Genomic DNA, 17,756 nt, shown 5'->3' with positions numbered 1-17,756 from the left:
CTGTGGCTAAGCCACCCAAAAATACGCCGCTATTGGCCCATGGATTGTTTCAGCTAATGGCTAAGCCACCCAAAAATACGCCGTTATTGGCCCATGGATTATTTCAGCTAATGGCACATGCAAGAAAAGTTCTAAAAATAAGGCACAAGTTTTCCTTTTGTCAAAGAAATGGAAATTTCCATTTGTAAAGGTGCCTCTCCCTCCCAATAGCAGGAAAAGGAAGTCTCTTCCAGTTCTCATCTCAGGAGAAAGTGCTGACCTTATCTGCATAAGAGGCCTTACTAAACAACCCTACTTTACCATACTTTCTGGGTCACCTTCTCATAATTTGCCTCCCCTGCCCAAAAGCCAAGCCACCTTTCCTTTGTTTAGCCTAAAACGGTACAGGAGCCTGAGTTCTAAACATCCCTTTGGATTACTCATTGCTGCAAGTGCTCCCATGTGGACATGAGCAGCATACATGTGAAGACACTTCTGTTCATTTTTCTCCTGTTGGTCTGTCTTTGGCCAATCTAATTTATAAGGCCCCACCTGGAGAACCTAGGAGGGGTAGAGGAAAAGATTTTTTTCTCCTCCCTTGTGGCCATTATTCTTAATATTTTAATAGTAAATGATTATTAGATAATATACAAATGTTAAACTTCTTGAATATGATCACAGTATCTATAGGAAATGGTCCTTTTTCTTAGGAGTTAGGGATTAAGTAGATCGGAATAAAGTGCAATGATGTCCTTGAGGTACTTCCAAATAACTCAGAAAGGGGACAGAGAAAGAGAAGGAGAGAGAGGAAGCAAAAGCAACCAAATGTTGGGCATTTGTGAATCAAGGGAATGGGTACCAGGGAGTTCTTCATGCTCCTCCTGCAGCTCTTCCACGGGATACCTGGCTGGCTCAGTCTGCAGAGCATGCGATTCTTTTTTTTTTTTTTTTTTAAGATTTTATTTATTTATTTGAAAGAGAGAGACAGCAAGAGAGGGAACACAAGCAGGGGGAGTGGGAGAGGGAGAAGCAGGCTTCCCCCACCAAGCAGGGAGCCAGACGTGGGGCTCGATCCCAGGACCCTGGGATCTTGACCTGAGCTGAAGGCAGACACTTAACGACTGAGCCACCCAGGCGCCCCTAGCATATACTGCTTTTTAAAAGAATTATTAGAGGGGTACCTGGCTGGCTCAGTCAGCAGAGCATGCGACTCTTGATCTCAAGGTTGTGAGTTCAAGCCCTACACTGAGTGTGGAGCCTACTCAAAAAAAAAAAAAACAATCATGATTCTTTGGAATTAAAGGGGTCCTTTTAAAAAAATAAAAATAAAAGATTTATTGGATTTATTAATATTGTTAAAAGATAAACTGAGGCATATAAAAAATGTTGAGTTTATTGAGCAAAAATCAGTTCAAATCAGGCAATGCCAAACAAGAAGTGGTTAGGGACACTCCATAAGGAACTCAGGGAAAGACTTACCTAGAGAGAGTGTAGAGGCAAAGAAAGGAAATCACAGATTATAGTGGAAAGCCTCATTGGCTGTTTGTGATTGGCTGTCCTTAGGCATTTCCAGGCTTAGGTTTTGGTTTACTTGTGAAGGTTGCCAGGGCATCAATCTAATGACCTCCTTGTTTAATTTAACAATATTACATTATAGTAACAAACTTTCTAATATTGGATGATCCTATAGTTTCTAATATAAAGATTTTATTTATTTTATCTTAGAGAGAGAGAATGTGCATGTGGGCACACATACAGGAGAGGGGAAGGCAGAGGGAGAGAGAATCTCAAGCAGAGTCCCTGCTAAGCAGGAAGTCCTATGGTGCTCCCCACCCCCATGTCACAACCCTGGGATCATGACCTGAGCTGAAACCAAGTGTCAGCTGCTTAACCGACTAAGCCACGCAGGCGCCCCCTATAGTTTTGATATAGATTAAAGAAAAGAGGGGCGCCTGGGTGGCTCAGTCGTTAAGCGTCTGCCTTCGGCTCAGGTCATGATCCCAGGGTCCTGGGATCGAGCCCCACATCGGGCTCCCTGCTCAGCGGGGAGCCTGCTTCTCCCTCTCCCACTCCCCCTGCTTGTGTTCCCTCTCTCGCTGTGTCTCTCTCTGTCAAATAAATAAAATCTTTAAAAAAAAAAAAGATTAAAGAAAAGATGGCCAATTATTTATCAGGCAATCCTAAACAAAAAATAAATACATAAAGCAAGAATAATACTAATATCATATGGTATAGAGGTGAAGGCACAAAGCACTGAGATATAAAAGACTGTCTTATTTTATGTTTTGCTTATTTCTTTATCTTTGAAAAATAGAAACAACACATGGACAGGGTTGGGAAGCAGAGATAATACAGAATATTATAAAATTAAAAGTTTAATTTTGCATTTGCTCTGGCCGTGAACGCAGTTGTACTCCCGAAATGAAGTCACTATCAAATATGTTAATAATGCCCTTCCTTAAAGTATAAATAATATTCTGTCAAAATATCTAATAACCAAAGAAGAAATTAATATATATAATATTGATAGATACAGGATATTTTAAAATACTTTTCTCAGTCTCTCCTATATCACACAGGCAACAAATAAGCTAGCTTATGGAGGTGTGGTAATAAAATGAACAAAATTACCCTAATAGCTGCATATTGAACGTTAAACCTTTCACATGGATAATATACTTTTCCAGCATCAATGGAATTTATTATCAGGCAACAAAGAAACTACTGATAAAATTTAAGAGCAGAAATTATACAGAGCACGTTCTCTGAGCACAATGCTCTAACATAAAAAATTAGTAGCGAAATTTTAAATTCTAAATAACCAAAATTGAAAGTAGAAATGTATCTAAACATGAAGATTGATAATATGTAGGAAAGACTATCCAGATTCTAAAATCAATTTCCCTCAAGCGTTTTTTTTCTCTCGTAGATAGACCTATATATACACACAAAATTATGAATTGAACCTTAGTTTTACGATGATACAGGGAAAACATTGATTTTTATCTTGTGAAGAAGGCAGGTAAATTTTGCTGTTGTTAACCTTAATGACATTATAACGAGTTGAATGAGCATGCTACTCATGGAAAGGAGCAGCATTTTCCTAGAGTGGATTTTTTTTGGCTGATCTTTACCACTGTGAACATTTAAATTAATAAAAGAAAAACAAAAGAAATGCACTTTGCTTATGCACATATACCAGATAATTTATCTACTATAGAGAAATAAAAGTGATGTTCAGAAAAACCTGCCAAGATATGGCTGAATTAAATGATATTTTCCCAACATGAGAATACTATAATGACATCCTATTCTGGAATAAAGAAGTAGTATGGTTTTTTGTTTGTTTGTTTGTTTGATTTTGAGTAGACACCTCTTGTCTACTGCTGAGCACATCAATTGTAGCTTCATCCACCATTTCAAATGGTGCCTGGGTGTCTGATTGATTGATGGCTAATCAAATGAGGATCTGAACTTTCTCCATGACAAAACCTGTTACTTGCAGTCAACTTTTCTTTACTAACTGTTGTGTGTCTCTTAATCTTAAGCACTACTGCAGAAACATCCTGCCCTGAGGACTTCATATTAATATGATTGTTGTTTCAGTCTCCACTCATTTCTCAGAATTTTCATCTGTTAGGGTTAGTTCCAGAGTCTCCTGGGCTATCTTTCACGAATGAAACACCTGAGGAAATGGAGTCCTAACCATGAATCACAGATGAGTGGGGTGGAATGCTGGGGCCAGTCTGGATTTTCCTCCATCCTCGTTTTCTGTATATTTATGCTTTCTTCAGTTTTGGGTTTTTTTTTTCCAAGAAAAAAAAATCCTATACTTTCTTTTCTTTATTTTTAATTAATTTTTTTTGATGTAGTGTTCCATGATTCATTGTTTGCCTATAACACCCAGTGCTCCATGCAGAACGTGCCCTCTTTAATACCCATCACCAGGCAAACGCATCCCCCCACCCCCTCCCCTCTAGAACCCTGTTTATTTCTCAGAGTCCACAGTTTCCCGTGGTTTGTCTCCCCCCTGACTTCCCCCTCTTCATTTTCCCCTTCCTACTATTTTTTTTAACATATAATGTATTATTTGTTTCAGAGGTACAGGTCTGTGACTCAACAGTCTTGCACAATTCACAGCACTCGCCATAGCACATACCCTCCCCAATGTCTATCACCCAGCCACCCCATCCCTCCCACCCGCCTCCACTCCAGCAACCCTCAGTTTGTTTCCTGAGATTAAGAATTCTTTATGCTTTCTTCAGTTTTTTCCCATGATAGCCCACCTAGCTTTTATTCCATTTTATAAGATAGGTTTTGTTTCAGTTCTTATGTTCCAAGAACTGGCTAGAGTGATTTAACAAGTGTTCCAGTTCCTTTGTGTTGTTGCTATTATTTCTCTCAACTTTTTAAAGAATATTGTTGTCACTCTTTAAACAACTATGTTAGTAGTTTACTCATTAAAAATATTCTTCATTTACCATGATAAGGAATGAAGGTATTAGAGGTCAGGAAGTTTTCTCTTGGTATAACCTTGACCTTGCCTCATGTGTTTCAACCTGTATTATTACTATTTCTATTTCTATTATTATTTTCTCTGCCCTCCCCCCCCACTCATGCTTGTTTGCTCTCTCAAATAAATAAATAAAATCTTTATAAAAAAAGATTTATTTATTTTAGAGAGAGCATACGCATACACACACACAGGAGGTGGGGATTGCAGAGGGAGAGGGAGAGAGAGAATCTCAAGCAGACTCCCCGCTGAGCTGAGCATGGAGCCCAACATAGGGGTTCGTTCTCATGACCCTGAGATCACGACCTGAGCCAAATTCAAGAGTCAGTCGCCTAATCGGCTGAGCCATCTGGGTGCCCCAGCTGGCTACACTTTTGTTCCTTCTTTTATTCTTGGTCTCTCTGAGGTCTTTTATCTTCAGTATACATGTGGTTGGGCTTTGTATTTTCATCTAATCAGTCTTTACATATATAAATTGGTTTTGAAATACATTTTGTATTTTTATATATTTATCATATATATAATATATATGTTGATAAAATTAAAAAATGAAAAAACTCTATGATGAAGTGATAATTTCTTGATATATTTTTTTATTTTTATGCATTAAATATAACCTTCTAACTTGGTTTCTTGAAAATAATAAGGAAGTAGATTTACATGGCAAAAAACAAAGAAGAGTCTAAACTGCCTTCTGAATTATTCCTATCCTTAGTCCTGCTTTCCAGAAACAACTTAAGATTTTCTAGGTTCGCTTTTCTGATGGTTATAATTAACACTTTAAAGCATATTGCTGTGTTTTGATTCCTTCCGTTAAGGATGAAGGCTCTATACACTTTATCTTTTCTATCCCCTTCCCTCTTCAGCTCTCAATATTTGTCGATTATAGTATTCTCTTTCATTATCAGTATTTTCAACATGTACGTACTACATGCTCCTGTGGGTTGACTGGGCTCTGCTGGGTCATCTTCTGCTCCATGAGATATGGGCAGAGCTGTATTTCTTCTGAGCTTCCTAAGGCTGCATTATTTCAGATGGCTCACTCTCATGGCCACATTTGGTGCTTGCCTGTAAGCTGGAAGCTCAGCTGGGTCTGGCATCTTCACTTAACCTTTCCATGTGGCCCGTGTTTTTCACAGAGTGGCTTCTGGGTTCTGAGTGGTAGCTGGGTTCCAAGAGCTCCAAGAGGAAGGAAAGTAGAAGCTGCCAGTCCCCTCAAGGCTAGGCCTGGAACTGGCATGATGTCACCCCCTCTCCAGTGTGCTGGATTTCTTGACTCTGAGCTCAGAGCCTCTCTAGGTGCTTCCCTGGGGAAAAAATCTCTCTTACTTCTGATATTTGGGGCTGTGGTGTCACTTTCCTTTTTTGTCCCTGTAAACTTGTCTACTGTCTGCATGAATACTTCCAACTTTGTGGTCGTACTCTTGCTCTGCTTTCTAGCCCTCTTGTCATTTGATGTCCTTTGGCTTCTTTTCCACCTTCTCAAAGGAATGTGGGGCAGAAGGGCACATACCATTTAGTGTGCCACCATGAACCAACTACAAATCTTTTGCTTTTTGTTGGCATGTTCTGGGATTTTTTTTTTATCTCGGTCTATCATTGCCAAATTGTCCTTATATTTTCACTTTGTAAAATAATAAAAACACATTTCTTTCAGAAGCCATAGGCACATTATTCAGAAGCAATAGGCACCACAGTTATAAATGATTTAATTCTGTTTAACAGACCACAGTATTTATTGCTAATCTATCTCTATCACAACTTCTTAACTTATAAATTCTAAATTTGATTATTCTTTCAGGTAGCAGGGTTAATTTTCTAAGTAGATTTTTAAGAAAGATTTTATTACTAAAATTACAAAGTTCTTACATATTTAGGATTGTGTTTTTCAAGCCTTTACATTTGGAAGATATCCTGGCTAGGCTAAGAATTCTGTATCATATTTTTTCTTCTCAACATTGCTCCATTACCTTGCTTCTAGTGTCTCTGTGGATAGACATCTATGGCCGCCTGATATATATTATTTTTCTTTAAAGGTGGCAAGTCTTTTCTGTCTGGATGCTTGTAACACTTCTTTCATCCTTGAAATTTATCAGGATATGTCTTGATTTTGATCACTTTTTGATCTTGCCTTGATCTTATTACTTTTTTTCTTGATGTGTTGTTTTAACCTGCATATTTAGATCTCTTCTTTCAGGAGAAATTCTTTGTATTAACTCTGAATAATATTTTTTTCTTTTTTTTTTGTTTTTGCTTATGTTTTGTTTTGTTTTCTTCTCTAGGAACACCTATTATGCGTGTGTTGAATCTTCTTTGTTTCTTTTTATATCTATAATTCAGATGTTAGCTAAGGCCTTTTGGTCCTTTGAAGACTGAAATAACTAGTTTAGTCCCCAACCAACTTCAGGATCTATGAAAGGCCAAACACCTCATATTATCAACTAAATCCTATGCCTCTCTTCTCCATATGTCACAGATATAAAACTATGAGCATACAAAACTACATACCTTTTTTTAAAAAAAAATGGATTTCCCCAAGAAATCGACCGACACATCAATATTTAGTGATCTTTAGTTGAATTTGTTTAAAATTTGAAAAGCTACGAGGAGCAGTTCTATCAGAGGACTGGATCATCTCCTTCTCTCTACTCTTCCTCCACTTCTGCCCCTCATCCCCTCCCTCCTGGTTGGCTGTTCAGTTCCAAATTCTTCCCTGTATTCGTGCACCAGTAACTTCCCTCTTTCTTTAAAACCTTTTTACCAACTTACCAAGCCTGGAGCTAGAAGTGCAGCGGGGGTGGGGACAGGAGAACTCATTTTCTACTCTTACAATTTGTTCTATCAAACAAAGGCTTTAGTCACAGGTGCATTCAGGTGTCCAAATGATGTCATCAAGATTATATTTCCCACTCTTCCTCTCAGGTTATGTTTGTCTCTGCTTTTTTTTTTCTATGTGACCTAATTCTCTTCTGATACAAATAAGTTCATTACATGTAGTAGGAAATATGGCTACTGGTAGTGCCAATCGTCTATATAACCTTATAATTCCTGGTGTAAAAATAAGTGACTCCCTCTCTTTCCCAATATTTCATATATCAAATCCCTTGGAAGAAATAAAATCAGATTTGCTTGGGTCAGTGCCCAATTGTATTGTGTTAACATGGCTGGGGAGTCATGACTGGATGGAGTAGTGACCCCCACCGCCAGTCCCATGGGCTCTGGGAAGAGCAGCTCCCTCCTGTAGACAGAAGTGCTGCCCAGAGAGGACAAAAATAGCAGGTGTCTACCACACCTCACACTCTTGGGTATGGAAATGCTCCCTTTCCCTCCCCGGCTCATCCTTCCTTGAGTTCAGGGTTACTTCCAGGATCTTGCAGAAACTTTTCACTTAAATATCAATATTGGTGCCCTATGAAAGATTTGGGGAACTAGCCTGGCTTATGTTTTCATCTCTTTTGTGATTGTTTTTTTGTCTTCTCAGCAGATTTCATGGAGAGAAGTTATAGTAGGAAGTTACTTTTATGAAAGGTCTTTTGTTTGCTCTGTTTTGCCTGCCTGTGAAATATGGTAGAAACTAAAGAGCAATTGAGAATTAAAAGGAATAGGGAATAGACTGAAGGAAGAAATGGCCTCATAAACCCCAACCTTTCAAAGGGAAACATTGTTGCAATGATTCCACATGCAAGGCACTCAATGAGTTACACTGAGGCAAGTCATGGCAAGGTGATTCCATTGGTAAAAATGCTCAATCAGCTGGGTATTTGAGTGGTACTAGAGTCAAAGAAAAATCTTGCTCTGAAGCTATTTACTGAAAGCAATATGCATTCATCAAACACTTAAGATTTGTCAGGCACTGTGCTAAGTACAGAGTATAAACATGTCATTAAAACAGACTGTGTCTTAAGAACTTAAAATCTAGCTATTGTGTTGTATAAATATTTTACTTCCTCCATATGCTTTATTCTTCATTATAAGTGATGATTTTAGAAAGATTCTATTGTATTTATTTCCTTTCTAAAAAATACTTTTATGCGTAATAATAGCTACCATTTGATGAGGTCCTATTCTGTTATATACCCTTTATACACACTCTATCGCTAATCCTCCCCCAAAACCTATGAGGTAGTGGTGATGATTATGTCCAATTTAAAGATAAGAACAGTGAGGTTTGAAGGAATTAAATAAATTCCTCAAGGTCAAGTGGCAGAGTCAGTTTTGGAACTCAAATCTCCAGTCTGTCTCTCACTGTGTTCTCTTCTTTTTTTAAAAAAATAACAAAAAACAAACATTTTATTGACTTATTTTTTTGAGAGAGAGAGAGCACATGTGAGCACAGAGGGAGAGGCAGATGCCCTGCTGAGGCGAGAGCGGGATGTGGGACTTGATCCCAGGACACCGAGATCATGACCTGAGCCGAAGGCAGATGCTTAACCATCTGAGCCACTCAGGCGCCCCTCCCACTGTGTTTTCTCCCTCAAGGCTTCTCTCTGCATCTTTTCCCTTTCCCTCCCTCAGGTAACTGCCTTCTGATCTCACAGTTTCTCAGTTTGACCCAGCTGTCCTCTCCCACTGGCCCATACCATTGCCTCTGGCTTGGCGTCCACCTGGTCCCATCAGTTGTGGCTGGCACGGAAGGCCCATGGGGTTCAGATAAGGCCCCCTAAGTTGGTCTCTGCAGCAGTGGCCATTGGAGGCAGAAGTCTCCTTATAAGAGGATGACAGCATTGGTGAAGATGACAGACATGAAGCATGGCGAACAGTAGCAGGACATGCCCTAAAATGCACCACTTGGGTATAAGGATTATTTCGAGCTGAATACAACTGAGGAAAAGCAGATACAAGAAAAGCTCTATGCCTTCCCCCTATTTGCCAAAAAGCAAGGTATAAGTTTGTAAAAGTACCCCCCCCTTTCCCTCTCTACCAGAAAGGACAGAAATGAACCCTCAGAGACAACTCTAGACCCTTATCAGCCTAGAGATGGTACCAGAGGAATCTACTTAACAAGCTTTATTAACTAGCCCAGATCTTCCTTAGTTTCCCCATACATTTGCCTTCTCACAATGTGCCACCCCTAGAAGCTCAGAGTCATTTTCTTTTGTCCTGTCATATTTCTACAAAATTATTGTTCTTTTATTAAGATACTGCCTAACCCCTCTTTGAGTTACTCATCCCGGAGTACCCCACGCTGTACCATGCAGGCCTTGATAAACATGTTTTTCTTGTTAATCAATTTGTGTCTGATTTGCAGGGCCCAGCCACTAAAACTAAGATGGATAGGGGAAAAAGATTTTTTTTCTTTCTTTACAGTAGGCATACCTGAATGGTACACTTTTATTAATTTATTATTTAATATCATTTTATTGAATTTTGCGTCATCATGAGAAGGGTACTCACCCAGACTCATCCCACACAGATAAAAGGGCTAGCATTGGAATCAAGTGCAATATTGAAAAGTGACAATCCAAATGACAAAAAAAAAAAAGGTTAAGCAATTATAGGACATAAGTTGTCATACTATATAATCATCAAGATTCATGTTTACAAAAAAATGTAATGGCATGGGGGAAATGCTCAAAATATAGTATGTTTTTAAAAAAGCAGGATAAAATTTCTAAATACATCACATACTGTATGAATATAATGTCTATTTTTAAATGATTAGGAGGAACTATAGGGGTGTCTGCGTGGCTCAGTAGGGTTAAGCATCCCACTCCTGGTTTTAGCTCAGGTCATGATCTCAGGGTTGTGAGATAGAGCCCCATGTCAGGCTCTGCACTCAGTGGGGAATTTGCTTGAGATTCTCTCTCCCTCTGCCCCTCCCTCCACTTACGCAGTCTCTCTCTCAAATAAATCTTTTTTTTTTTTTTAAAGGAAGGAACAATAAAGTTAAAACTAAAGACAAGAAGAAAAGAAGGGAATGGGTGGAGTCCTGGAAAATGCCAATCAACAGAGTTCTAGAAACAAGAAAGGAAAAGCAAGAAAGCGTACGCTTCTCAGCATCATTGTTGCATAAGATCAGGAGGCAGATGATCCCAGAGCAGACAAACACATCACAGGTTCCGGCCTTTGGTTAAAAATACTGAGTCACAAAGTTAGCTCCCTTTGTTGGCATTCAACACGGCGGCTTTATGATTCTGAAGCTCACCAGGTACTTTGGCGCAGGGAAGGTGATGCTCTCAGGAATCTGTCTGTCTCTTTGAGAACATGCCCCTGTCTCACTAGAATACTAGTCTGGCTGTCTGGGTTACAAAGCAGCCCCTGTTTGGATAAAGTGAGACAGTTACCTCATTCACCTTGGAGTTCACCAGGGAAGCTGTGAAACTTCAGAGCAGAGAAAGCAAAACCCTCAACCGTGGTCACTTGCCTCAGCAAAAAGAAACCAAACAGGTTCAACCTGAAACTGCCTACTAACCTTGCCCATTTCCTCACCCCAGACAGCTTTGAGATCATTCAACTAAGGGACCAGCTTTTTGTATTTGTAAATGACATTTGGCCCAAAGTAAATTCTCTTGTCCTGGGATCTCATACAGAATATAGGCTGGCTCCAAGATACAACGGCTCTACTGTTTGTCCCTGACAGGCACACCCACATACATTTTGAGGTCATGGAGGTAGATTTTTGTGGATAAGGAATGAATGAATTCCATAAACACACAAACTGGGAAACCACTGGTCAGATGGAAGGAAGAGAGTCTAGGAAGAAAAGCAGACCATCAGCTGGCTCTGAGTCAACAAAACAACAGAAAACACACATCACACCCACACACACGTACATACACAGCATTTGAGAATGTTCAATGAAAGCATTGTTTATAAGACAATTCTGCCTCTTTCTCTGCCCCCTTCTGAAGAACCAAGGGGAATACTGTTGCAAAGAGAGCCACAAAGATAGCATGAAATCTGGTGCACAAATGAGGAGAGAGTGAATAAAAACTGAGATGTTTCATAGCAGTGCAATAGTAATCTATAAACGTATAAGTACTTATATTGAAGGACCTTGAAAGGTAGAGTGAGATGGGGAGGATTATGGGAGTTAGTTCACATCATTCACTAGCAGACACACAAAGTATAATCCTCAAACTCAAAGGTTTCAGTTAAGCATTCTGAACTTAAGTAGAAAAGTCTCCTCAAATCTGGGGTAGACCATCATTAGGCTATCAAGATACAACAGTGGTTAATAATATTTGTTGTGTTAGGACATTTCTCATGCAAACTTCTACAGGCTTGAGATGTATTAGCTTACGTAAGCCTCACAGAAACACTATGAAATGGGAGCTGTAACAGCCCCCCCTTTTTTTCTTTTTTACAGATGAAGAAATTGAGGCAAAGAAAGCCTAAATATCTCCATCAAGGTCTTGCTGCTAGTGGAAGGCTCTGCACCCGGGATACCTGGGTTTTGCATCCAGGAGCCTGGAACTCCTATTTTCATGCACTGCACTCACCTGTAGAGCTCACTCCTTGGCATTCCTTTTTGAGTTTAATTATTTTACTTTATTTTTAAAATTTTTTATTGTTATTTTATTTTAATACCTCCATCCACCAGGAGCCTGGCATAATAAATTTGGATATTATGAATGACTGTATTTAAATGTGTCTCTTTCTTCCTTCCTTCCAGCTGCCAACCAGCTTCTAGAAACATCCTGGAATCCACAAAAACTACTTTCTACAGGATATCTGTTCATCACAAGACTCTCTTAGAATGGACTAAGATTTAGTAATTATAACAGTGTGCATTTGTGTACAATTTTATAAGTACTTACTTTCTTATATTCTCACTTCCTGCAAAGTCCTGAAAGCATGTTGAGGCTGGTATTATTCTCCCCATTCTAAAGGTAGGATTACTACAGTTCTGAGAGTTCGGGTGACTTATCCAAGGACACAGAGCTAACACGTGACAAAACCAGGAGGAGAATCCATTTTCAGTGAGTGGTCCCCATGTGATGGAGGTTGGGAGGCCAGGGAAAGTTCCTATTCTTTGGGACCTCTCACGTCACTAAAGTGTTAATACGTAACCCATAATAGATCTTCACAGGGTAAGTGTTGACACATTTTGGTAGCAGGAAGAATTTTAAAGTTCTGATGTAACACTGGAGTAGTGTCTGTATTCTGCTTTATGAGCTTGAAAGAGACCTTTATTTTGTTCCAGGAGGGACCTTCCCTGTGTCCTTTCTGTCCATTGTTCTCAGGGAAGGCTAGCAGTTGAGTAATCCCAGGGTATGTGTTTGAGACTGGGATGGGATGGTAGGTGATGTTTGATAATGTAATGCTGTTATTAATGTGCCTTTCAGGAATGTAGAAGGAGGGTCTTCATTTGGAGCACAGCTTTTATTTATTTATTTTTTTAGGGGATTTCTGTTTCCTTTTTTTAATTTTTTTAAGATTTTATTTATTTATTTGACAGAGAGAGACAGCGAGAGAGGGAACACAAGCAGGGGGAGTGGGAGAGGGAGAAGCAGACTCCCCGCTGAGCAGGGAGCCCAACACGGGGCTTGATCCCCAGACCCTGGGATCATGACCTGAGCTGAAGGCAGACTTTTAATAACTGCGCCACCCAGGCGCCCAGATTTCTGTTTCCTTTATCTGAATGTGGTGGAGGTGAGGCAGTTGAAAAGAAGGAAGTGGGCCCAGACAACACAGAGGTGGGCCAGGGGGTGGGGGGCTTGGGGGAGGTTAGAAGACAGATGGCCCCAGGCAACCCCAACTGAAGCGTGTGGTCAATGGATGCCACTGACAGTAAGAATAGGTAATCCAGCCTTAAATTTCCCTTTTCTGCAAAATAGTTCCCTTGTGTTAATTTCAAACCTTGATAAGGTGTGTTAAACATGGCAGCTTTGCCTTACATCCTTTGGGAAAAATGAGAAAAGGCTCTGCACGTGGTGTAAGAGGGGTAGAGATTAGAGAGAGGAACAAGGTGTGGAGAAATGTCTGTGAAACAGCAGAGATGAATGACAAAGAAGCCCAGACAATGGTAGGCAGGAGGTGAGAAGTGAGGACCAGAATAGGAGTATGGAAAGCAGAAGCAATTCTCATCCAACCCAAGGATACTCTGAAATAGTTGGGGAGGAAATGGACTTGCAGATGAGCAGGGTAGGAGCTTCAGGCTGTGTGTTTAGGTTTTGTATAAATAGAAACGTTCCCAGTCACACACACACTCCTAAGTTGAAAAGCTGGACTCCTCCTCTGGGGAGGAGTCGGGTTACTTTTGTTAAACGAATGAACTTACACATGTCTGGAATCTTAGAATAACAACATGGATAACCAGAAAATGACAATGCCTCCCACTTAAACTGTCTCTCTGGAAGATGGGGGCCAGTGATCGATAGTAAGTTAAGGGAAATGAAACCACAGAAGTAACAGAACTGCAGCATGAGCAAAATGATTTATGCAAGCCACATGTAAATGTGTGCCCCTTTGCAAATATGACTTTGTCCCTCTTGATAATTTTAGACACCTGAAAGGGGCCCTGTGCTATAGCTTAGATAGATCACTGTTCTGGCCAGGGGAACTCAAATTCTGTAGACATTCCCTTTTATAAAGAATACAGTAGGTATCTTAATCACCAAAAATAATCTTAAATTTTTGCATTTGTGAAATACTCCTGTTTATATCTTTGTATAATCTACTGTCTATTCAAATAAATAAAACATTAGTACACAGCAGGTACATCTAGTCTTAATGGGCAGCTAGATGTTTCTGGAAGAACCATCAGCAATGAAACAAGAGCACCATAAATATTTAAGTGATAATAATTAGGCTTGGCATTGAGATGAGCTCCAAACTTATTTTAGTCATGCTTCAGAGTCTACAAAAAGGGCAGTCCTCTGAGGATAATCTTTAAATTCTAAAAGACCTAGTTGTCATCACAATGCATTGGTTAATACCCTGAAATCACTTTTAGTGAGACTTTTTTGAGGAATTAATTGTTCAATTACTCCTAATGTGATAATAACTCCAGTGTATATTTTAATGTGTGAAAAAAATTTAACACAAAGAAAAATGATCCATTGAAATGAAATATTTCAATAGTATGATTCTAATACAGATTTAAGTTTTAAAAACCAGGTTTCCTTCAATAGTAATTTTACCATATTTTTAGGGTATTGTGTGAGCGAATTTTGTGTTAGAACTTTTACTTAACGTAGGGGAGCAAACTTTGCCACCTCAAAGTGTATCTCTAGTATATGGATTGTTTTAGACTGATTATTTAAAAAACAAAAATAAAAAACAGAAGGCTCAGTAAGAACCCTTGATCTTCCCCATAACTGCCTGAAGCAATTTAGTTAGAGGACCTGCTCCTGGAAAGAAGCTATGCCGTAGATAATTACAGTATGATATAAACTAGGTGTGGTAGACAGGGAGGAGCTTAGCAAAGTCTGTTAAAATTCCATTCTATCTTCCATTGTTTCTGTGTGACCCAGCCACATTTGTTTCCTGAGCATTTACTCTTTTTTTTTTTTTTTAAGATATATTTATTTGGGTGCCTGGGCGGCTCAGTTGGTTAAGCGACTGCCTTCGGCTCAGGTCATGATCCTGGAGTCCCAGGATCGAGTCCCACATCGGGCTCCCTGCTCAGCAGGGAGTCTGCTTCTCCCTCTGACCCTCTTCCCTCTCGTGCTCTCTATCTCTCATTCTCTCTCTCTCAAATAAATAAAATCTTTAAAAAAAAAATAAAGATATATTTATTTGAGAGTGGGCGAGAGAAAGAGGGAGAGAGAGTGGGGGGGGGGCGGGGAAGAGCAGAGGGAGAGAATCCTTAAGCAGACTCCCTGCTGAGCCAGGAGCCCAACACAGGGTTCGAGCTTATGACCCTGAGATCATGACCTGAGCTGAAACCAAGAGTTGTACACTTAACCGACTAACTCGCCCAGGTACCCCCATTTACTCTTTTGTTTTTTTTTTAATCTCCCTGTGAATTATTTTCCTTCCCTTTCAGGTCCCAGGTGCCTACCTCCTTCTCCTTAGCTCTGGAAGGCATATAAGCCTCACTTATCTAACTTCTTGTGGGCCTCATATTCTTATAGAGCCCCATGTACATAGGTAATTAAATTTGATTTGCTCCTATTAATCTGTCTCATGTCAATTTAATTTTTAGACCAGCTGAAAGAATCTTGAAGGGTAGTGAAAAACTTCTCCTCCTCAACACTACTAATACTTTTATTCATCGAGAAATATTTGAAATAGAGCTCTGAGAAGGAATTTTTGATAGTGTTATGGGTTTAGATAGTGTTATGGGTTAAATTGTGTCACCCTAAAAAGACATGTTGAAATCTTAACTCCCCGGACCTCAGAATGTCACCTTCTTTGGAAATAGGGTCATTAAAAATATAATTAGCTAAGATGAGGTCATACTTGAGCTAGGGGTGTGGGGTGGGTGCTAATCCATTATGACTGATATCTTTATAAGAAGATGACCATATGATGGGGGTGGCTCAGTTGGTTGAGCGTCTGCCTTCGACTCAGGTCATGATCCCAGGGTCCTGGGATCGAGCCCCACACTGGGCTCTCTGATCAGCAGGAGCCTGCTTCTCCCTCTCCCTGCCATTCCCCCCTACTTGTACTCTCTCTCTCTGCCAAATAAATAAATAAAATCTTAAAAAAAAAAAAAAAAAAGAAGATGACCATATGAGACAAACATACACAGAGAGAATGCCATGTGACCACAGAAGGAAAGATTGGAGTGAGGCAGCTGCAAGCCAAGGAACACCATGGATCACTTATGACAACAGAAGCTAAAAGAAAGGCATGGAACAGATTCTCTCCTAGAGTCTTGAGAGATCATGACCCTGCCAACACCTTGTATTTATGATTTCTTTTTTTTTTTAAGATTTTATTTATTTATTCATCAGAGACAGAGAGAGAGAGAGAAGCAGAGGGAGAAGCAGGCTCCCCGCTGAGCAGGGAGCCCGATGTGGGACTCGATCCCAGGACCCTGGGATCATGATCTGAGCCGAAGGCAGACGCTTAACCATCTGAGCCACCCAGGCGCCCTTGTATTTATGACTTCTAACCTCCAAAACTGAGACAATGAATTTCTGTTATTTTAAGCCAACCAGCTGTGGCACTTTGTTACAGAGGCACAAGGAAATGAATATAGATGGGAATGTATGTACCCACCTATCTTAGAGACTGATGAAGAGGTGCAAAGGGCCCAGACTTCGGGGTTCAGCAAAAGTGGAACTGAACCCAACTCAGCCAATTCCTTCCTGTCGGTGACTTTATGCAAGGTAATTATTTTAGTCTGTTTCTTTAGCAATATAATAGAAATAAGATCCTTGCTAGATTGAGGGCATTAATTATTAAATATATGAAAGTTACAAGCTGCATAGTAGGCTCTCAAGAAAGGCTAATTTGCATTTGTTACATCTGAGCACATTTAAGTGGTCCATTAACATTCAGTCATTTTGACGTTATTGTTTACATGCTTTTTCCATTGTACCTGTTGTCATGGGCTTTTTCTTATGTTTATTTCATGTGGTTATGGAAATTAAGAGCTCTTTTCTTTCTTTTCAATTTAATTATTGAAAACAAATTACTGAATTTCAGTTGAATTATTGAAAAATTATTAGAAAAAATCTGCAAACTTCTTTTGGAACTGTAAATTTCTGTTGGCCTGGATGCTCAGTCATACTTTTGGCATTAACGATAAAAAAAAAAAGAATTTTTCATAACTAATGTAAAGTAGACAGTAGAAACTCTAGTTCCTAACTATAGTTTGACGAACATTCAGGAAAGTGAGTGCGTTAAAATTCCCAGGTAAATACAGTTGTTCATTTAATTTTATCTTGAATGTGCTAAAAAAAATTGTTTTTTGAGAAAGAGTAAGATGATGTTCTTTCACAGAGTACTGAAATGTGAAGTATCCAATCTAATGACTCAGTTTCAAAGTCTGAATTATTTATTAGGCATATTAAAAGGGGATAAAACTTCTAGTTCAAGATGGAGGAATGACATATTTATGTGATCTTCTTCCTAAGACCTCATTAAAATGACAATAAAGAAATAAAGAGGTATAATTGAGGAGCAATCAAGAGAGGAGGAAAGGGCCATCAGTGATCTAAATCTTTCAATAAATTTCCAGAAGACAAAGAAGAAAGTGGTAAAGTGGAGGCAATTCCATCCTGAAGGATGCATGGAGAGGCCAGACCTGAGAAGGAAGCCAATCCGCCTACAGATCTTAACATGCAAGGACTCAGAAAATTCACTTCCCCATATCTTTTCTTAGGAAGTTACTTGGCAGTATGCCTCAGCAAGACAAAAGAATAAA

Source organism: Zalophus californianus, chromosome 14 (assembly GCF_009762305.2).
Source record: "Zalophus californianus isolate mZalCal1 chromosome 14, mZalCal1.pri.v2, whole genome shotgun sequence".
NCBI lineage: Eukaryota > Metazoa > Chordata > Mammalia > Carnivora > Otariidae > Zalophus > Zalophus californianus.
Note: the sequence above shows the minus strand (reverse complement) of the source record.